The sequence below is a fragment of the Triturus cristatus genome, chromosome 1_1 (genome assembly GCF_964204655.1).
Source record: "Triturus cristatus chromosome 1_1, aTriCri1.1, whole genome shotgun sequence".
NCBI classification, from domain to species: Eukaryota; Metazoa; Chordata; class Amphibia; order Caudata; family Salamandridae; genus Triturus; species Triturus cristatus.
In genome coordinates this window covers 71732585-71749075 of record NC_140579.1, presented here as the reverse complement: position 1 = coordinate 71749075, position 16491 = coordinate 71732585, and the positions used below count along the sequence as shown (strand labels likewise).

At 53.4% G+C, this 16491-nt stretch overlaps 1 pseudogene across 1 annotated transcript in view; it reads left to right on the top strand.

Annotated features, from left to right (window-relative positions):
- The window catches only part of LOC146869465 (E3 ubiquitin-protein ligase TRIM39-like), a 253821-nt pseudogene that overhangs the window by 213585 nt on the left and 23745 nt on the right, over positions 1–16491 (top strand). The gene's annotated exons all lie outside the window — the stretch shown is intronic.

Below are 16491 nucleotides of genomic sequence, written 5' to 3'. Positions count from 1 at the left end.
AGGTTGCTGTGGTATGGAACCGGGCATCCCTTATCTGGTGACAGTAAATTCCTCAGTCACTTGTTGTACACAAGTACTGTTTCCACCTGCCCACAAAATTAGGGAGGAAGCACTGTGACCTTTGATAAATGTTTCCAACATATGCTTTGATTCCCTTAGCAGACTAAAAGTCATGCTTTTTCAACAGAATATGGCCTTAACTTCGGCCAGAGAGACGTTTGATCTCCAGGTTGCAAGGTCCTTGTCTGAGATACAGACATTACTCCACACTAACTCCCCGCAGCAATTTGGGGAGCTAGTTCATCGAATCTTTAACATTTTTGATACTAAAGGAATAGTGCATTTGTTTTTTAAACGTGTCGGCTCTGAACTAGTTAGCACCGTTCAGACAATTTAGAGTTATTCCATCATTCATACACTCCGTGCTGGGAAGCATTTTTGGAGGGCTCCCGCTTGTCCTGCTACTTTTGGCAGGAATCCTGATTTAAATTTTTCTGATCCGCAATGGACGTCCCAGTTCGATTCAGAATGGAGACAGCACTGCTTGTGTTACGATGCCCTGAGCACATGGTTCACACGTTTGGCACACTTCAACTTCGAGAACTGGATGAGCACTGGTTCTTGTCCTTCAGGCCTGTCTGGCATAACTACATACAACCTGTATTCTACTGGCTGCTTTGCGGTCACGGATGCGTATTAGACATATGCCTTGTGTTAGAATCCGGGGTCTCTGATTGGCGCAGGTAGGCACTTGCGACAAGCAGGGACCCTTTCCTCTAAGTCAGGGCAAAGGATTACTCGTGAAAAATAACCCCTGCTCACCCTCTAGGTAACGTGGCGCGAGCAGTCAGGCTAAATCCCAGAGTACATAAGGTTAAGCATTTATGGTATCCCACACCAATCACCAACCCACCACACAGAGACACCAGACTGTATTTTGTAAAAATAGAAAGTTCTTTATATAAAACTCTTTAGGCAGGCTTCAAATACAGTCTTTCACTTCAGCAGAGGATTCCAGTTACTTGTAATTACTTTTCAGGATGCCACAGTTCTTTAAATGGTCAATTTTGGTGCAATCTGCACTCTTTGGGGGTCTGTGCGCTTCGTAGGGCCCTCTGTACGTGTCGTACCGGCGTTGGGACACTTCGTGCCGTTTCTCACGCTTCCCGCGTGAGCACGCGTACTGGGACTCAAGCCGTACGGTCCGTACCCTCGTAGGTACGCGTCGTACGAGTCCGGTACGCCTCTTGCCACTCCTCACGCTTCCCGCGTGAGCAGCGTCTATGTATTCACACGGTACGGGCCGTACAGGTGCAGGGACGCGCCGTACGGGCTTGGTGCGAACCGCACAACGTCTCCCACTTCCCGCTTGGGCAAACGGCTATAGCTTCACCCTGTACGGACCGAACAGGCGCAGCGATGCGCCGTACGAGCTGGAGATGAACCGCGCAAAGCCTCACGCTACCCGCGTGAGTAGCGTAGCGGTACAACAACGCAGTACGGACCGTACACCGGAAAGTACGCGTCGTACAGGGGCGCTTGGGGCTCACAGTACCTTATTCTTGGGGGCAAAGTTCGTGGCGGCCTCAGCAGTCCTTGGCAGGGGCGTCCCGCGTCGCGTTGCAGTCCCACTGGTCAGTGGACGGAGATGCTTCGTGGGGTGCCTCAGGACGTCACAGCACACCTCGATGTTTGAAGCAGGAGGGGCAGCTCGGGGGTGATTTTTCAGCGTGCAGCGCTGTCGGCATCGGCCAGGATCGGCGAACCAGGGTGTCGTCGGTCCTCGCAGTGGTCTCTACGGCCAGGGGTCGCAGAGGTTCGGCGCTTGGAGCCGGACAGTCTCTCTTCACGTTGCGAGCTCCGGCTCGAGGGGGCAGCTGTTTACTTTGTTTAGGCCAGGCAAGCCTTCACGGTGCTCACAGCAGCACGGTCGATCAGAGGTCACGTTGTTCGGCGAGATGTGGGCACACAGGTTCTCTGGGGTCAGCGTTTGCAATCCACCCACAGCAGCTTCCTTTCTTCCAGGGAGGGGTAGCGCCCACTGTTCCTGGGGTGCCGTTCAGGGGGCAAGTTCACCAGCAAGCCCTTGGAGATTGTTCAATCAGCACAAGTTGATTTAAAAGTCTCTCTCAGTCTTTTCCTCTCCTTCTTGCAGCAAGGCACCCACCACAGGCCAGTCTCTCAGGCTTAGAGACAGTACTCCTCCATGCAGCTTTCCCAGGTCCTTCTCTTCAGGCAGAGTTTCTTCTTGGCGTAAACAGGATCTGATTTCTTAGGAGCAGGGCTCCTTCTTTTATACACAGTTTCTTTTGTTCTTTGTCGCCAGGGGGCCTGTGCCTGGCTCAGTCCGGTTTTGGAGCACTTTGTCGTGGTGACTCTGCTCTTTCCTTTCAGTGCACAGGGCAGAGACATCAGCCGCTCCACAGGGGGCCGAGCCAGCATTGTGGTGGCAGAGCACAGGTCTATTCAGAGTCAAGGTGTACTCCTCCCACCCATCCTGGTGTAATCTCTCTATTCACCACCTGGTAGCCAGCCTGTCTCCTGGAATTCCCCAGCCCTGCCCCTCACTGAAACTAGGCAGCACACACACACACAAAGCAGAGGCGGACTGAAATGGCTAAGCAAGTAAAAACTAACTTTCTAAAAGTAGTATTTACAAACACAGGATATACTAAAAGAAGTATTTTATTATTCTGAGTTCAGGCATACTAAACTTGACTTTCTACCATGCTCTCTGAGTCCGCTGGGATTATAGCGTGTAATAATTCCAGCAACCCATTCTGGCCTATGGAGAGCAGGTAGTCTTCAATAGTGAAAAACAAAAATGGCTGTAATTCACTATTAGGACATGCCACACACACCAGGGCATGTCCTACCTTATGCTTACAATGCACCCTGCCCTTGGGCCTACCAGAGGGGTGACTAATATGTAGATAAGGGAAGGTTTAGGGACTGGCAAGTAGGTGCACTTGCGCAGTCAGCATGACAGTCCCAGACTGTACGCAGGTTCTGCAATGGCAGACCCTAGACACATTTTACTAGGCCGCTTCTGTGGGTGGCACAACCAGTGCTGCAAGCCCACCAGCAGCATTTGCATTTACAAGCCCTGGCACTCCTGGTGCATTTTACTAGGGGTTGATAGTAAACCAAATAAGCCAAACATGGACACCAATCAATGTATACACTTTCTCAAAGGGAGCACTTGCACTGTGGCACTGATTAGCAGTGGCACAGTGCCCTGAGCAGCTAACACCAACAAAACACATGAGGCACATCAGCAAAAAGTGGAAGGGAAACTCACGATAAGGTGCCAGGTCTAACACGTGTCCCCTCCAGCTGAAATGTCGGGGGGAACTACCCTACCCCAGGGAGTTCCTCTTCACTAAGGCGGAAAAACCTGGACAGACCGTCAGCATTGGCGTGATCTGCGCCAGGGCGATGCTCCACCGTAAAGTCCATACCCTGTAGGGAGATGGACCACCTCAACAGTTTTGGGTTCTCACCCCTCATTTGCATCAACCATCTGAGGGGCCTGTGGTCGGTCTGAACCCGGAAGTGAGACCCAAACAAGTAGGGTCTTAGCTTCTTCAGCGCCCAGACCACAGCAAATGCTTCTCGCTCGATTGCACTCCACCTTTGTTCCCGTGGAAGTAACCTCCTACTAATGAAGGCTACAGGTTGGTCCCAGCCCTCCTCTGTCATCTGTGAGAGAACAGCCCCTACACCATGCTCTGATGCGTCTGTCTACACTAGGATTTCTTTGGAGAAGTCAGGAGCCAAGAGCACGGGCGCCGTGCACATGGCAGTCTTCAGGGTGTCAAAAGCCTTCTGACAGGTGTCAGTCCAGATCACTTTCCTGGGCTGCTTCAACAATGCTGCCATACCCCTTGACAAACCTCCTGTAGTACCCTGTGAGTCCTAAAAAGGCCCTCACCTCTGTCTGGGTCTTTGGGGGCTCCCAAGCCAGGATGGTTTCAATCTTGGGTTGGAGGGGTGCCACCTGGCCACTCCCCACTTGGTGTACCAAGTACACCACTGAACCCTGCCCGATCTGACACTTGCTTGCCTTGATCGTGAGGCCTGCCTTGCGCAGTGCCATCAACACTTCCCAGAGGTGGTGCAGGTGTTCTTTCCATGTGCCACTGAACACTGCGATGTCATCCAGGTAGGCGGCGCTGAACTCGGTCAGCCCAGCCAACACCTGGTTGACCAACCTCTGGAAGGTGGCAGGGGCATTCTTCATCCCAAATGGCATAACCCGGAACTGGAAATGCCCATCTGGAGTGGAGAATGCGGACCTCTCTTTGGCCCCATCAGTCAAGGCGATCTGCCAGTACCCAGACGTTAAATCAAACGTGCTGAGGTACCGTGCAGCCCCTAACCGATCGATGAGCTCATCAGCTCTGGGGATGGGGTGCGCGTCAGTCTTCGTGACTGAATTGAGTCCTCTGTAGTCCACACAGAACCGGAGTTCGGGTGTGGCACCCGGCGCCGCAGCCTTTGGGACCAAGACCACTGGGCTGGCCCAAGGACTGCTGGAGGACTCAACCACCCCTAGAGCAAGCATCTTTGAGTCCTCCTCTGTGATGCAGGCTCTGACCCTGTCAGTTACTCTGTAAGCCTTGTGCTTCACAGGCAAGCTGTCTCCTGTGTCCACATCATGGACGCACCAATCTGTGACACCAGGAACCAGGGAGAACAGGTCAGGAAACTGCCCCAGCAGCTGGCGGCAGTCATCCTGTTGCTCAGGGGTCAGGGTGGGTGAAAGGTTAACTCCATCCACTGACCCGTCTCGCTCTGAGGCTACCAGGAGGTCAGGAAGAGGCTCAGACTCCTCTTCCGCCCCATCATCTGTGGCCAAGAGCATGCCCACTTCGGACCTCTCCAAGTGGGTCTTTAGTCGGTTGACATGTAGGACCCTCAAGGGGTTCCTGGGAGACTGCAAGTCCACCAAGTAGGTGACAGAACTCTTACGCTCCACAATCTCAAAGGGTCCGGTCCACTTGTCTTGGAGTGCACAAGGCTCCACAGGGGCCAGGACCCATACCTTTTGCCCAGGTTGAAGCTCAACCAGAGTGGCGTTCTGGTCGTACCATCGCTTCATTTCCTCCTGGCTGGCTTCCAGGTTTGCCTCAGCAAGTTGCCTGAAACGCCTAGTCTGGTTCCGGAAGGCCAGTATGTAACTATATACATTCTGTGGAGGTTTCCTGTGAGATTGCTCCCAGCCTTCCTTGACCAGACTAAGAGGTCCTCGTACAGGGTGGCCATACAGAAGCTCAAAGGGACTGAACCCTAGAGACTTCTGTGGCACCTCACAGTACGCAAAGAGAAGGCATGGTAAGAGGACGTCCCACTTACGCCTCATGGGTTCCTCAAGACCCATAATCATGCCCTTTAGGGTGCGGTTGAATCTCTCAACCAACCCGTTTCCTTGGGGATGGTAAGGGGTGGTGAACTTGTAGGTTACACCACACTCTTGCCAAAGGGATTTCATATATTTTGATATGAAATTGGTGCCCCTGTCAGACACCACCTCTAAAGGGAATCCTACTCGTGAGAAAATTCCCATCAGTGCCCGTCCCACCACGGGGGCCGTCACTGTCCTCAGAGGGATGGCTTCAGGGTACCGGGTGGTATGGTCCACCAAGACCAGCATAAACCTGTTGCCCATTGCTGTCTTGGGGTCCAGTGGCCCCACAATATCAATCGCCACTCGCTGGAATGGGGTACTGACCACAGGGAAAGGTTGGAGTGTAGCCTTTTGCTTCCTTCCACTCTTACCACTTGTCTGGCAGGTCCTACAATAAGCATCTGAGCTCTTGTGCATTTGAGGCCAATAAAAGTGGGTGACAAGCCTCTCATAGGTCTTGTCCTGCCCCAAATGCCCTGCTAACGGAACATCGTGAGCCAGTCCCAGTAGGAAGGCTCTGAACTTCTGGGGTACCACCAGCGCACGGGCTGACCCAGGGACAGCAACCTTAGGCTCTGAGTACAGGAGGTCGTTCTCCCAATAGATGAAATGAGTACCGGACTGATCACCATTGGCCTGTGCTGCAGCCTGCTGCCGCATACCCACGAGAGAGGGGCATTCTTTCTGCTCCCTTCAGAATTCCTCCCTGGAGGGGCCTCCTTCTTGCTGCCAATGGGTCAGCTCAGGCAGGTCCCCCAGTTCGGCTATCTGTTCCCCGGTAGGCTCCAGGGCATCCCCCTCAAGGTCTGCTTCCTCCTGGGCCATGGGAACTGTAGGGGCCGGTTTCCCGCGCCTCCTGCGCCCTCTCCCTAAGGCCGGTTCCTGGGCCTCTCCCTCAGGCTCCAGGTTCTCTTGAACACCGCTACTGGCTGCCATTGACCGGGTTTTCACGCACGCCCAATCAGGTAAACCCACCATCCGCAGGTGAGCTGTCTTCTCCACCTTTTCCCAAGGGGAGCTCTCCAAATCATTTCCTAGGAGTCAGTCTACAGGCATGGCAGTTCTCACAGCGACTTGCAGAGTACCAGAGACCCCCCCCACTCAAAGGGAACTTGAGCCATTGGATAACGGCTCTCTGTGTTGTCAGCATTGACAACCCGACAATAGGCATAGGGTACAACCTGCTCTTGAGTCACCAGGTGCTGCCGCACTGCAGTCACACTGGCGCCTGTGTCTCGAAGAGCCTCTACCTTCTTCCCATTGACGGTCACCACTTGCCTATATTTCTTAGTGTTGGAGGGCAAGTAGGTTTCAGGGACCATTTCACTGTCTCCTAATGAGACTAGGGTCAGCTGGACGGGGTCCCACCCACCTGGGACTTCTACCTCCTCGCCAAAGGCTACTGTAGCCATCTGCTTCGGTAGAGCACCAGTGGGTGCTGGTTTTACATACTGGCGACACTTGGGATCACTGGCAAAGTGACCCAGCTCACCACATTTATAACACTGTGGGGGCCCCTTGGGAACAGGTTTAACTGTCGGGCCCCTGTCTGCTTCGGGGGTGGGGGAGGCTGAGAACCTTTCTGCTGGTTCCCTTGGGTATTACTTTGGGGGCCTTTTGGAAACCCTTTCTGTTTTCCCTTGTCCCCCCCACTCTTCTGCTGGGGACCCTGCCCACCTTTGGCGGAGTCTCCTACTTGACCCTTGTGGACCCTGGTGCTGACCTAGCGGTCCGCCTCTTCAGCAAGCTTCCTAGGGTTAGTCAGCTTGCTATCAATCAGGTGTTGGCGTAGCTCAGGAAAACAATTAAGGGACAAGTGCTCCCATGCAATTAAATCAAAGAGACCTTGGTAATCATTCACTTTGCTACCCTTCACCCAGCCATCCAGTGCTCTGCAGAAAAATGTTACATACTCCACATACGTACTCCCCGCAATCTTGGTACACCCCCTGAACCTCTGTCTATATAATTCAGGAGTTAGCCCATACCTGGTCATTAAAGCTTCCTTCATGTGGGGGTAAGAATGATACATGTCAGAGGGCAAATCTAAAAGTGTGTCCCGCCCCTCACTGAGGAACCGCCCCCACAACCCCGCTCCCCAATCTCTCTCAGGGACACGGTGGGAAGACATGGCTACCTCATAGGCCTTGAACCATTGCCCTATGTCATCATTCTTAAAGTACTCCTTAACTACATCTTTTGGCATGTACACCCTTGACTCTACCTGCACCGGCGTTGCGCTGCCACCAGAGGGAGTGTTTTCCAAACTTTTCGCTTTTATCTCCAACTCCCTCATTTTCATGTTGTGCTCCATCTGAATCTTTCTTTCTTCCAGAGCCATCTTCTTGCTCTCTAGCTCCAATTGGCCATTTAATTTCAGCTTTGCCAATGTTATCTCATGATCCCTGGTGGCCTGTCTGTCTGCCAGCTCCCGGTGCCAGGTCTAACACCTTGGATCACAAAAGGTTGCGCCATTGGACACTGATGTACTACTGGACCCGTTAACGGCCCATTAGTATTGTTGTTCCCAGCGTCTTCCGTTGCTGATGAATGCATTTCTTGAGCCACCCTGGGACGTCTTCAGCTCCTAGTGACTTGGACAATGGCTCCACAATATGCATACAGGATGCAGTCTCTCCCTCAATGGCTGCCGTGGGAATTGGATGGAATCACCTTTGCTCCATAACTCTGCTTCGATGTGCGGCTCTAGGATCGTTGTTTGCGGTTATGGACAACAACGATGTTGTGTCTGCCACCCTGAGCACATGAAATAATTGGCCTTTTTCCATGTGGTACAATTCTGCTTGTTTTATAAACTAAATTTGTCCAAAACAGTTGTGTTTTGTTTTTCTTTCTAAAGGCACCATGGCTTTCAAAGTGCTTAGGATTTGAAACAGTATAATGACTTTAAGGCTTTTATGAATATTTTAAAGAGAAGCTTGCTCTTAGACGATGTTAAGAGTAGTTTGTACCTTTTAATCCATTTTTTATTATAGGCTGATATGCTGGCTTTTTAGATAGCTTTTCTATATTGACCCTTAGGATGAGAATTGGGTGTTATATTCCCGAGTTAGGCCCATGTAGCGAGGCAGCTTATTCCTTACATTGTCCTAGAAAATAACATTTTAGCTGTGAACTGAAACTACACATCCAGCTTTGCACAGCATTATCATGATGCCTTGAACATCATGTACTAGGCCTCTTTAGGCACTATGTGCAAAATGTCGTCCTGTGTTCATCCATGGGGCGACAGCGCTATCCACAGGAATAGAGGAGACCACTACACACTATACCAAGTGGATCAAAACAGCCTGTAATTAATTAGCCCCAGAAAAAGTTCTGTCCCCATAAAGTTCTCAACCAACTTCCCCTTGGTATTCGGAGGATCTAAGGGAACAGAAACTTATCTGCAAATCCCTTGAATGGAATTGGAGGAGAGACTACAAGGAAGCTGAGAAAAAATGCTACAAACAAAGTCTAGCTATTTATAAGCAAATGACTTTTAATGCAAATAAAGATTTCTTCTTAAATCGTATCAGTCTTGCAGAAAACTCGGCCAAGGAACTTTTTAAAATAGTTTCAAGCTTGGCCTCCCCTGTCCAGCAAAAATTGAGACAACCCAGGAACTATGTGAGGATATTGCCAGGTTCTTTCTAAATAAAGTGGATGTTATTTTCTCAGCTTTTCACCACCCAAGTGTGATAGGGATGGGAGCTCAATTGGAGGGAAGAAGCACTGCTGCGATCCCCCATGCTGTCTTTGACAAGTTTGAATCACTATCCACTTCTGACACAGAGAAGCTCTTAGTGACAGCAAGGTCAGGCTTCCCCTATGATCGCTGTCCGGTATCGGTAATCAAACGTGCTCCGGGACCCGTTGCCCTTTCACTCACTTCCCTGTTTAATACAGTGTGTGAAGTAGGGGAGTTCCCAACATTTTGGAAGGTTGCCTCAATACTGCCTCCACTAAAAAAGCCCAAACTCGATCCTAAAGATCCCAATAACTTTTGTCCAATCTTCGCCTTCCGCTACCAGCTAAACTGGTCGAGAAATCAATGAATGCACAACTTACTGCTTTCTTAGGCGCAACCCAAGGCCTGGATCCAACTCAATATGGGCTCAGAGAGGGACATAGCACAGAGTACGCCCTCATTATAATCCACCAATTATTCCAATTTCTGGGTCCCAAATTGGTGGCCAGGTGCATTGGGCACTCTTCCCACACCTACTAGTAAGGCAAAGAACCTGGGAGTGATAGTTGACGATAAGCTCAACTTTGGTGACCAGATAAAAGCTGTAGCTTCAATCACCTTCTATACCCTCAAAATGATTAAGAAAATACTACACTGGGGGTGTGGTTGGCAACATGGCCGAGTAGCCGCATTGATCGCGAGCTCCACTGGCCCGATCGAAATTCTGGCGTAATTCTGTTCCTCTTCACCATCACATCGATTTACTGGCGACTACTGGGCACTGTAAAGCAGTGGCGTGCCTGGAAAGCTGTCGGAGCCGGATCCTGTTTACTACGTTGACGAAGGAAAATACGAAACTATCGACAGCACACAACAAGAAGGGAACCAGCCATCCCCACTTGGAACAACGCGACCACATGACGAAATAAGAAATAAGGACGTACTAAGAAAAATCAAACATTTTAAAAAAAAAGATAATTTAGATAGCACTGTGAAGATCATTTGAGGGCTGGCTAGCTATGTGCTCCGTGAGAAAGGCTTGAAATAATAATTTCACGACGATCTGTGATATTGACTCTCAGGATTGTAATCCGGATTGATCAAGCACTGGCCATATCAGGAACTAAGAAGAGTGATATATGAAATGTCATTTTAGAAGAAGATCTTTATTATCCTGATAACAGCACAGAACAGAATAACAATCCCCCCACCCTTGCCCGCGATAACAAATCCGTAAACGACAGGTCCTGAAGAAGGTGGCAAGAAAAGAAGACAAGAGCCACCGAAACGTGCGTCGACCAGACAGAGTGACACACCCTAGTATCTTGCATCACAATTAGAGGGTCGAGCATCTGGCCCAGTCCTGGCTAGTCCAGTAGAAAAATGTTGGTGCTTTTCTGGGGTGTAGTGTGAATGTGTTGTACGACAGTGATATGTATGAAGTATGAGTAGAGGAGTGATTGCTGTGGGGATTTCTCTCAAATCATTGGAGAGACGTTGCAGAATGACTAATAGTTTATACGTATATGTACTGTGTTGATACAGTCAAGTAAACACAGAGGAATAAAGATTAATTCTGCATAGTTTGTTTTCAGTAACAAGAAAAGAATCCGATGTATATCTGAGAAAAATGTATATAAATAAGTAAAAATCAAAAACAATTTATAAAAATAAATCCAACAGATGAAATGTTAATATACAATTGGTGGTCTTTTCTTTATGTGAACCCACAATAAGTTATTTGTTAAGCAAAAGCAATATAGGTCCAGAGGGATACTTAACAGTTTTGTTTGTTGTGTCTTGCTCCCCCTGATCCCTGACCTAAAACAAAATTTCTTAGGGGGTTACTGTAGTGTTGCCAGGTGGACCCTTCCACTGTCGTGGGGGTCCCTGGCCAAAGTGAAAGCATGTTCCCCCTGCGAGCGTGCCTCCTGTGGACGTGCCTGACGTCCAGGGAGAGGACACGTGGTATAAGCAAATAAAGAGCCCGGGACACCGGGCGTGGCAAGCAGTGTTCTAGCCACCAGTTGGAGACACGTGTGTCGTGGCCCCCATTATTTCTAGGCCTGTGGTCCAACACTACACTGGCGACGAGGGTGGGATCGCCACCCCATCGCGTGCACCGCCTCGCTGCGCTCTTGCCCAAGGAGCGACTTTGCTTTCCTCACCTTGTGAGGAGTGGTGCCCCCAGCGTGGCCCCCAGCTGCCCTCGCACCACCTACCTTGTCCCCAGCCATGCTGCGCCCATCCTCCGCCTAGCAGGGCCCTCCGCTGCCCCCTCGGCCTCCAGCGCCTGCCTCCGGGCTGCCCGAGAAGCTTCTGAGCCCGCGGAGCCTGCACGCGCGGAACATCGGACCCGCCTGCCGTTTCCCACGCATCTCGCGTGCACCGGGTGATCCAGCCTTGCCGTTTCTCACGAATCTCGCGTGAGACCCGTTTTTGGCAGTTCTGCTGCCTGGACTTGCCCCTCCTGCCTCCCAGGACGCCCCTGGATGCCGGGAAGGCCCCAGAGGGTCAGTACACGACGCCCGGAAGCCGAGTGAGCCGGCCCCGAAAGGGTGAAGGTGAGCCTACCCCCGCTGCTGCGCCCGCCCACGACAACCATGGCCACCGTGCCCCCCCTGGAGCCGTTTGCAGTCACTGGCACACCCCCGTCGCAGGTGGCACGGTGGAGGAAGTGGGTGGAACGACTCGAGAACTACTTCGTGGCGGCGGAAATCGCGGCAGAGCGACAGCGCGCCATGCTGTTACACTTAGGAGGTGAGGCGATCCACGGCATATCGAAGGACGTGACGGAGACTGGCCCGCCCAGGACGTATGCCACGCTGTGCGACGCTATCACTGGATACTTTGAGCCATTTGCGAGTGCCGACTATGAGCGATTCTTACTGCGCCAAGCCCGCCAACTCCCGGAGGAGTCGGTGGATGTTTTTCACGCCAGACTAAAGAAGCTAGCCAGCACATGCACACTCCCCGACGTAGACGACGAGATCCGCGCCCAATTCATACCAGGGTGCGCGTCATCAAAGTTGCGCGAGAGGGTGTTAGAAACGGACAACATGCCCATGCGGGACATCCTTGCGCTCGGGCGGTCAAAGGAGTTGTCTAAAGCACGTGCCGCCCACATGGAGCCAAAGCCGACAGTCGCGATCAAGACAGAGCCAGTGTGCGCCCTCAAGACTGACGCTGGCAAGAACAACTCAAAGCAGCCTCGGCGGAGGAACCCAAGACCGGCGCAAGCACGCCCCGGCCGCGCGTGCGCGTGGTGCGGAGGAGCGACGCCCCACAGAGGAGCGTGCCCAGCACACGGCAAAGTATGCAGTGCATGCGGAAAGGCCAACCACTTTGCGAGCGTGTGTCTGTCGGCACCCCGAAAGAAACAGAGTGGCCCGCCCAGGAGGGTTAGGCAGGTAGAGCCGCTGCCGAGCACATCCACCAGCAGCGACATGGATGACGATGAAGCGGACGTGGCCTCTGTCCATGTCGTGAGAGTTCTACACACCCTGGCGACCTCTCCATCCACAGAACCCATGTGCACAGTCAACGTACGGGACCAAGCTGTGGCGGCCCTGATCGACACAGGCGCGTCAATCAACCTGATGGCTGCCAGCGTATACCGGACGCTAGAGAATGCCCCGGCGCTCCATCCCACGAGGGTACAGGTGTACGCCTACGGCACCAGCCGCCCACTCCGCCTGTGCGGGATGTTCCGGACGGACCTGTCCCATGATGCCACTCGACTACAGACCAAGATCTATGTGTCGCAAGAGGGATCAGGATTCCTGCTTGGTTGTCGAACAGCCCAAGACCTCGGGTTGATCCACTTCGCACTCACCGTCCAAGCCAGCAGCCTCGACCACCTAGTTCGGAACCACACATCTCTATTCGAAGGGATAGGCTGCCTGAAAGGACCTGCTATTCACCTCCACATAGACAAGTCGGTCGCCCCGGTGGCCCTCCGGCACCGACGTATTGCATTCCACCTGCGACCCAAGGTGGAAGCAGAACTGAGAGTACTTGAGCGGGCTGGCATCATTGAGAGGGTAAGCGGGCCCACCCCGTGGGTGTCGCCAATCGTGGTGGCAAAGAAACCGAAGCAGCCGGACGCGGTGCGAATATGCGTGGACATGCGCATCCCCAACCTCGCCATCAAGCGCGAACGCCACCTGACGCCAACTATTGATGAGATAGTCGGAGAGCTGTCCGGCTCAAAGTGGTTCTCCAAGATGGATTTGAGGTCAGGGTACCACCAGATTCCCCTGCACCCGGATTCGCGTTCAATCACCACCTTCTCAACACATGCAGGCCTCTGGCGCTACACCCGGCTCAACTTTGGAATCTCGAGTGCCGCGGAGGTGTTCCAAAACATCATCCAGAACGTACTACAGGGACTCGAGGGAGTTCTGAATGTCAGTGACGACATTTTGGTCCACGCACCGACTTTGGACGAGCACATCCAACGCCTCCAGGCCGTGTTCACCCGACTCCAAGAGCAAGGGCTGACCCTCCACCGAGAAAAATGCGACTTCCTACGCAAGGACATCAGTTTCTTCGGCTACCGGTTCTCAGACCACGGAATTGGGCCGGATCCAGAAAAGGTCAAGGACATTTACGCTGCTCCAGCCCCCACGTCGGTGACCGCGGTCCGCAGTTTCCTGGGGATGGTCACCTACTGCGGGAGGTTCATCAAGGACCTGTCCGACCTCACCGGCCCCCTCCGGGACCTCACCAAGGCGGCTGCCACCTGGGAGTGGGGCCCGGCACAGCAAGAGGCGTTTCAGAAGACCAGGGCGGCGCTCTCGGCCGACACCACCCTGGCCTACTTTGACCCCCGTAATGAGTCGCAACTCGTGGTGGATGCCAGCCCGACAGGCCTAGGGGCCGTGCTGACCCAACGACAAGCATGCGGGGAGTGGGCCCCCATTGCATACGCGAGCAGGACCCTCACACCAACGGAGCAGCGGTACTCGCAAATTGAACGCGAGGCCATCGCCATCCTATGGGGATGCCGGCATTTCCACATCTACCTGTATGGGCACCCTTTTGTGGTCATCACGGACCACAAACCTCTAGTCCCACTGTTCCAGGGATCCTCCACTTGCCCCCCGCCACGCATCGAGAAATGGGTGCTCCAACTCCAGGAATTCCAGTTCACGGTGGAGTATCGGCCAGGCACCCGGAACCCTGCTGACTTTCTGTCGAGGCACGCACGTCCTGTCACGGACTCAGAGGCAGCTGAAGCCGCAGCCACGGAGGAGTTTGTCAGGATGATCGTCGAAAGGTCACGGCCACTACCGATCTCTCTAGAGGAAGTGGCGCGAGCCACCAAAGATGATGACTGTCTCCAGATTGCCATCCAAGCCGTCATGTCTGGCAACTGGAAGGACCTCCAAAGCCCAGCGTCGTTCCGCACGTCGGATGCCCAAGCAACCCTTAAAGCCCTACATCAAGTCCGGAACGAACTGTCCGTATCCCCGGAAGGATGCCTCCTGAGAGGGTCCCGTCTGGTACTACCTAGCTGCCTCACCCAACAGGCAGCCCTTCTAGCGCACAGTGCGCACCAAGGCATCGTGAAATCGAAGAACCGCCTCCGGAGCAAGCTCTGGTTCCCCGGCCTCGACAGGGTGGTGGAAACAATCGTCCAGCGGTGTCCCATGTGCCTAGCGACCAGCCTACCCAACCCTCCAGCACCTGTAATCACTGAGGAAGGCCCAGCGGCTCCATGGGAGCGAGCCAGCGCAGACTTCGGCAGCCTTCCCGGAGGGAAGTACATGCTGGTAGTAGTGGACGATTTCTCGCGAAACCCCGAGGTGGAGCTCCTGTCCTCAACAGCCGCTGCGGAAGTGGTCCCCAAGTTGGAAAAGATACTTGCCACCCACGGCCTCATCGGGGAGCTGCGCACGGACAATGGGCCCCCGTTCAATGGCACCGAGCTGGCAGAGTACCTGCAGTCACACAGCATCAAACACCGACGCATAACCCCAAGGTGGCCGCAAGCCAATGGAGAAGTCGAGAGACTAATGAGGACTTTAAACAAGACAATTCAAATCGCACTGGCAGATGGCCAGAGCATAGAACTAGCCCTCTATCAATTTCTACGGGAGTACCGAGTGACGCCCCACTGCACCACGGGGGTTTCTCCGAGCCGCCTCTGTTTTGGCCGAACAGTCACCGACACTATTCCGCACCATCCCCGGTGGGCGTCAGCACCAACCCCACCCAACCGGTCCATGGAACAAAGGACAAAAACTAATTGCGAAGCATCACGGAGAAGGAGAGCGGCTGACAGCCCCATCCAAGTGGGGGACCGGGTCCTAGTGAAAGACCGCCACCCCGGGGGAAAGTTCCGACTGCCTTTCGAGTTGGACCCTTGGACTGTCACGCGAGTCTGTGGAACCCTGGTCACGGCGGCCAGAAATGGTGAAGAAGTCACGAGAAACGTATCGTTCTTCAAGAAGGTCCCGGACGGTGGAGAGGAAGAGGGTCCTGAGCAGGAAGATGACGGGCCAATGGCACACACGAGCCCCAGGGAGGCCACGGAACAAGAACCAGCGGCAGCAGGAAGGACTCCCCGCAGCGCCGAAGAAGAGGCGAGCACCCCGACCGCCTCAGCCCAAGGAGGTCAGGAGTCGCAAGAGACACAGAACCGCCCCCACAGAGCAGGCGCAGACTGTTCGGAGGATATGCGTCTCACCCCTCCTGATGGGCGCAGCCAAAGCAGGTACCACCTACGCCCATGCCCGCAGCCATCCCAGAGGTACCGAGACTTTGTGGCCCGCTGTCATCTCCCGAAGCCGAAGTGAGCTGCGCCTAGACCAAGTAAGACTGTTCTGTGTTAATGTTGTGTCTAGAAACCGGCAGAGACTGTGTTTAGAGACTCTAAAGAAATGTGTGGCCATGGTCGCTATGTTTATTGTTGTTTCTCAAGTTTTTCTATTCGTGGGTAAAGGAGGAATGTAGTGTTGCCAGGTGGACCCTTCCACTGTCGTGGGGGTCCCTGGCCAAAGTGAAAGCATGTTCCCCCTGCGAGCGTGCCTCCTGTGGACGTGCCTGACGTCCAGGGAGAGGACACGTGGTATAAGCAAATAAAGAGCCCGGGACACCGGGCGTGGCAAGCAGTGTTCTAGCCACCAGTTGGAGACACGTGTGTCGTGGCCCCCATTATTTCTAGGCCTGTGGTCCAACACTACAGTTACCTTCTTTCATTTGTGCCTGGAAAGCTGTGCCACGGCGTCCTTGACCCGAAATAGAGACCTTTCCAGCGCGGTGGTCGGCGTGCGGTCTGCCTCAAGATGGCACCTGCAATGCAGTGATCGAGGCCTGGGACCATAGCTGCGGGGCTCCTGCCTGACCTGATGGCAGGAGGTCAAGGACATTTACGCTGCTCCAG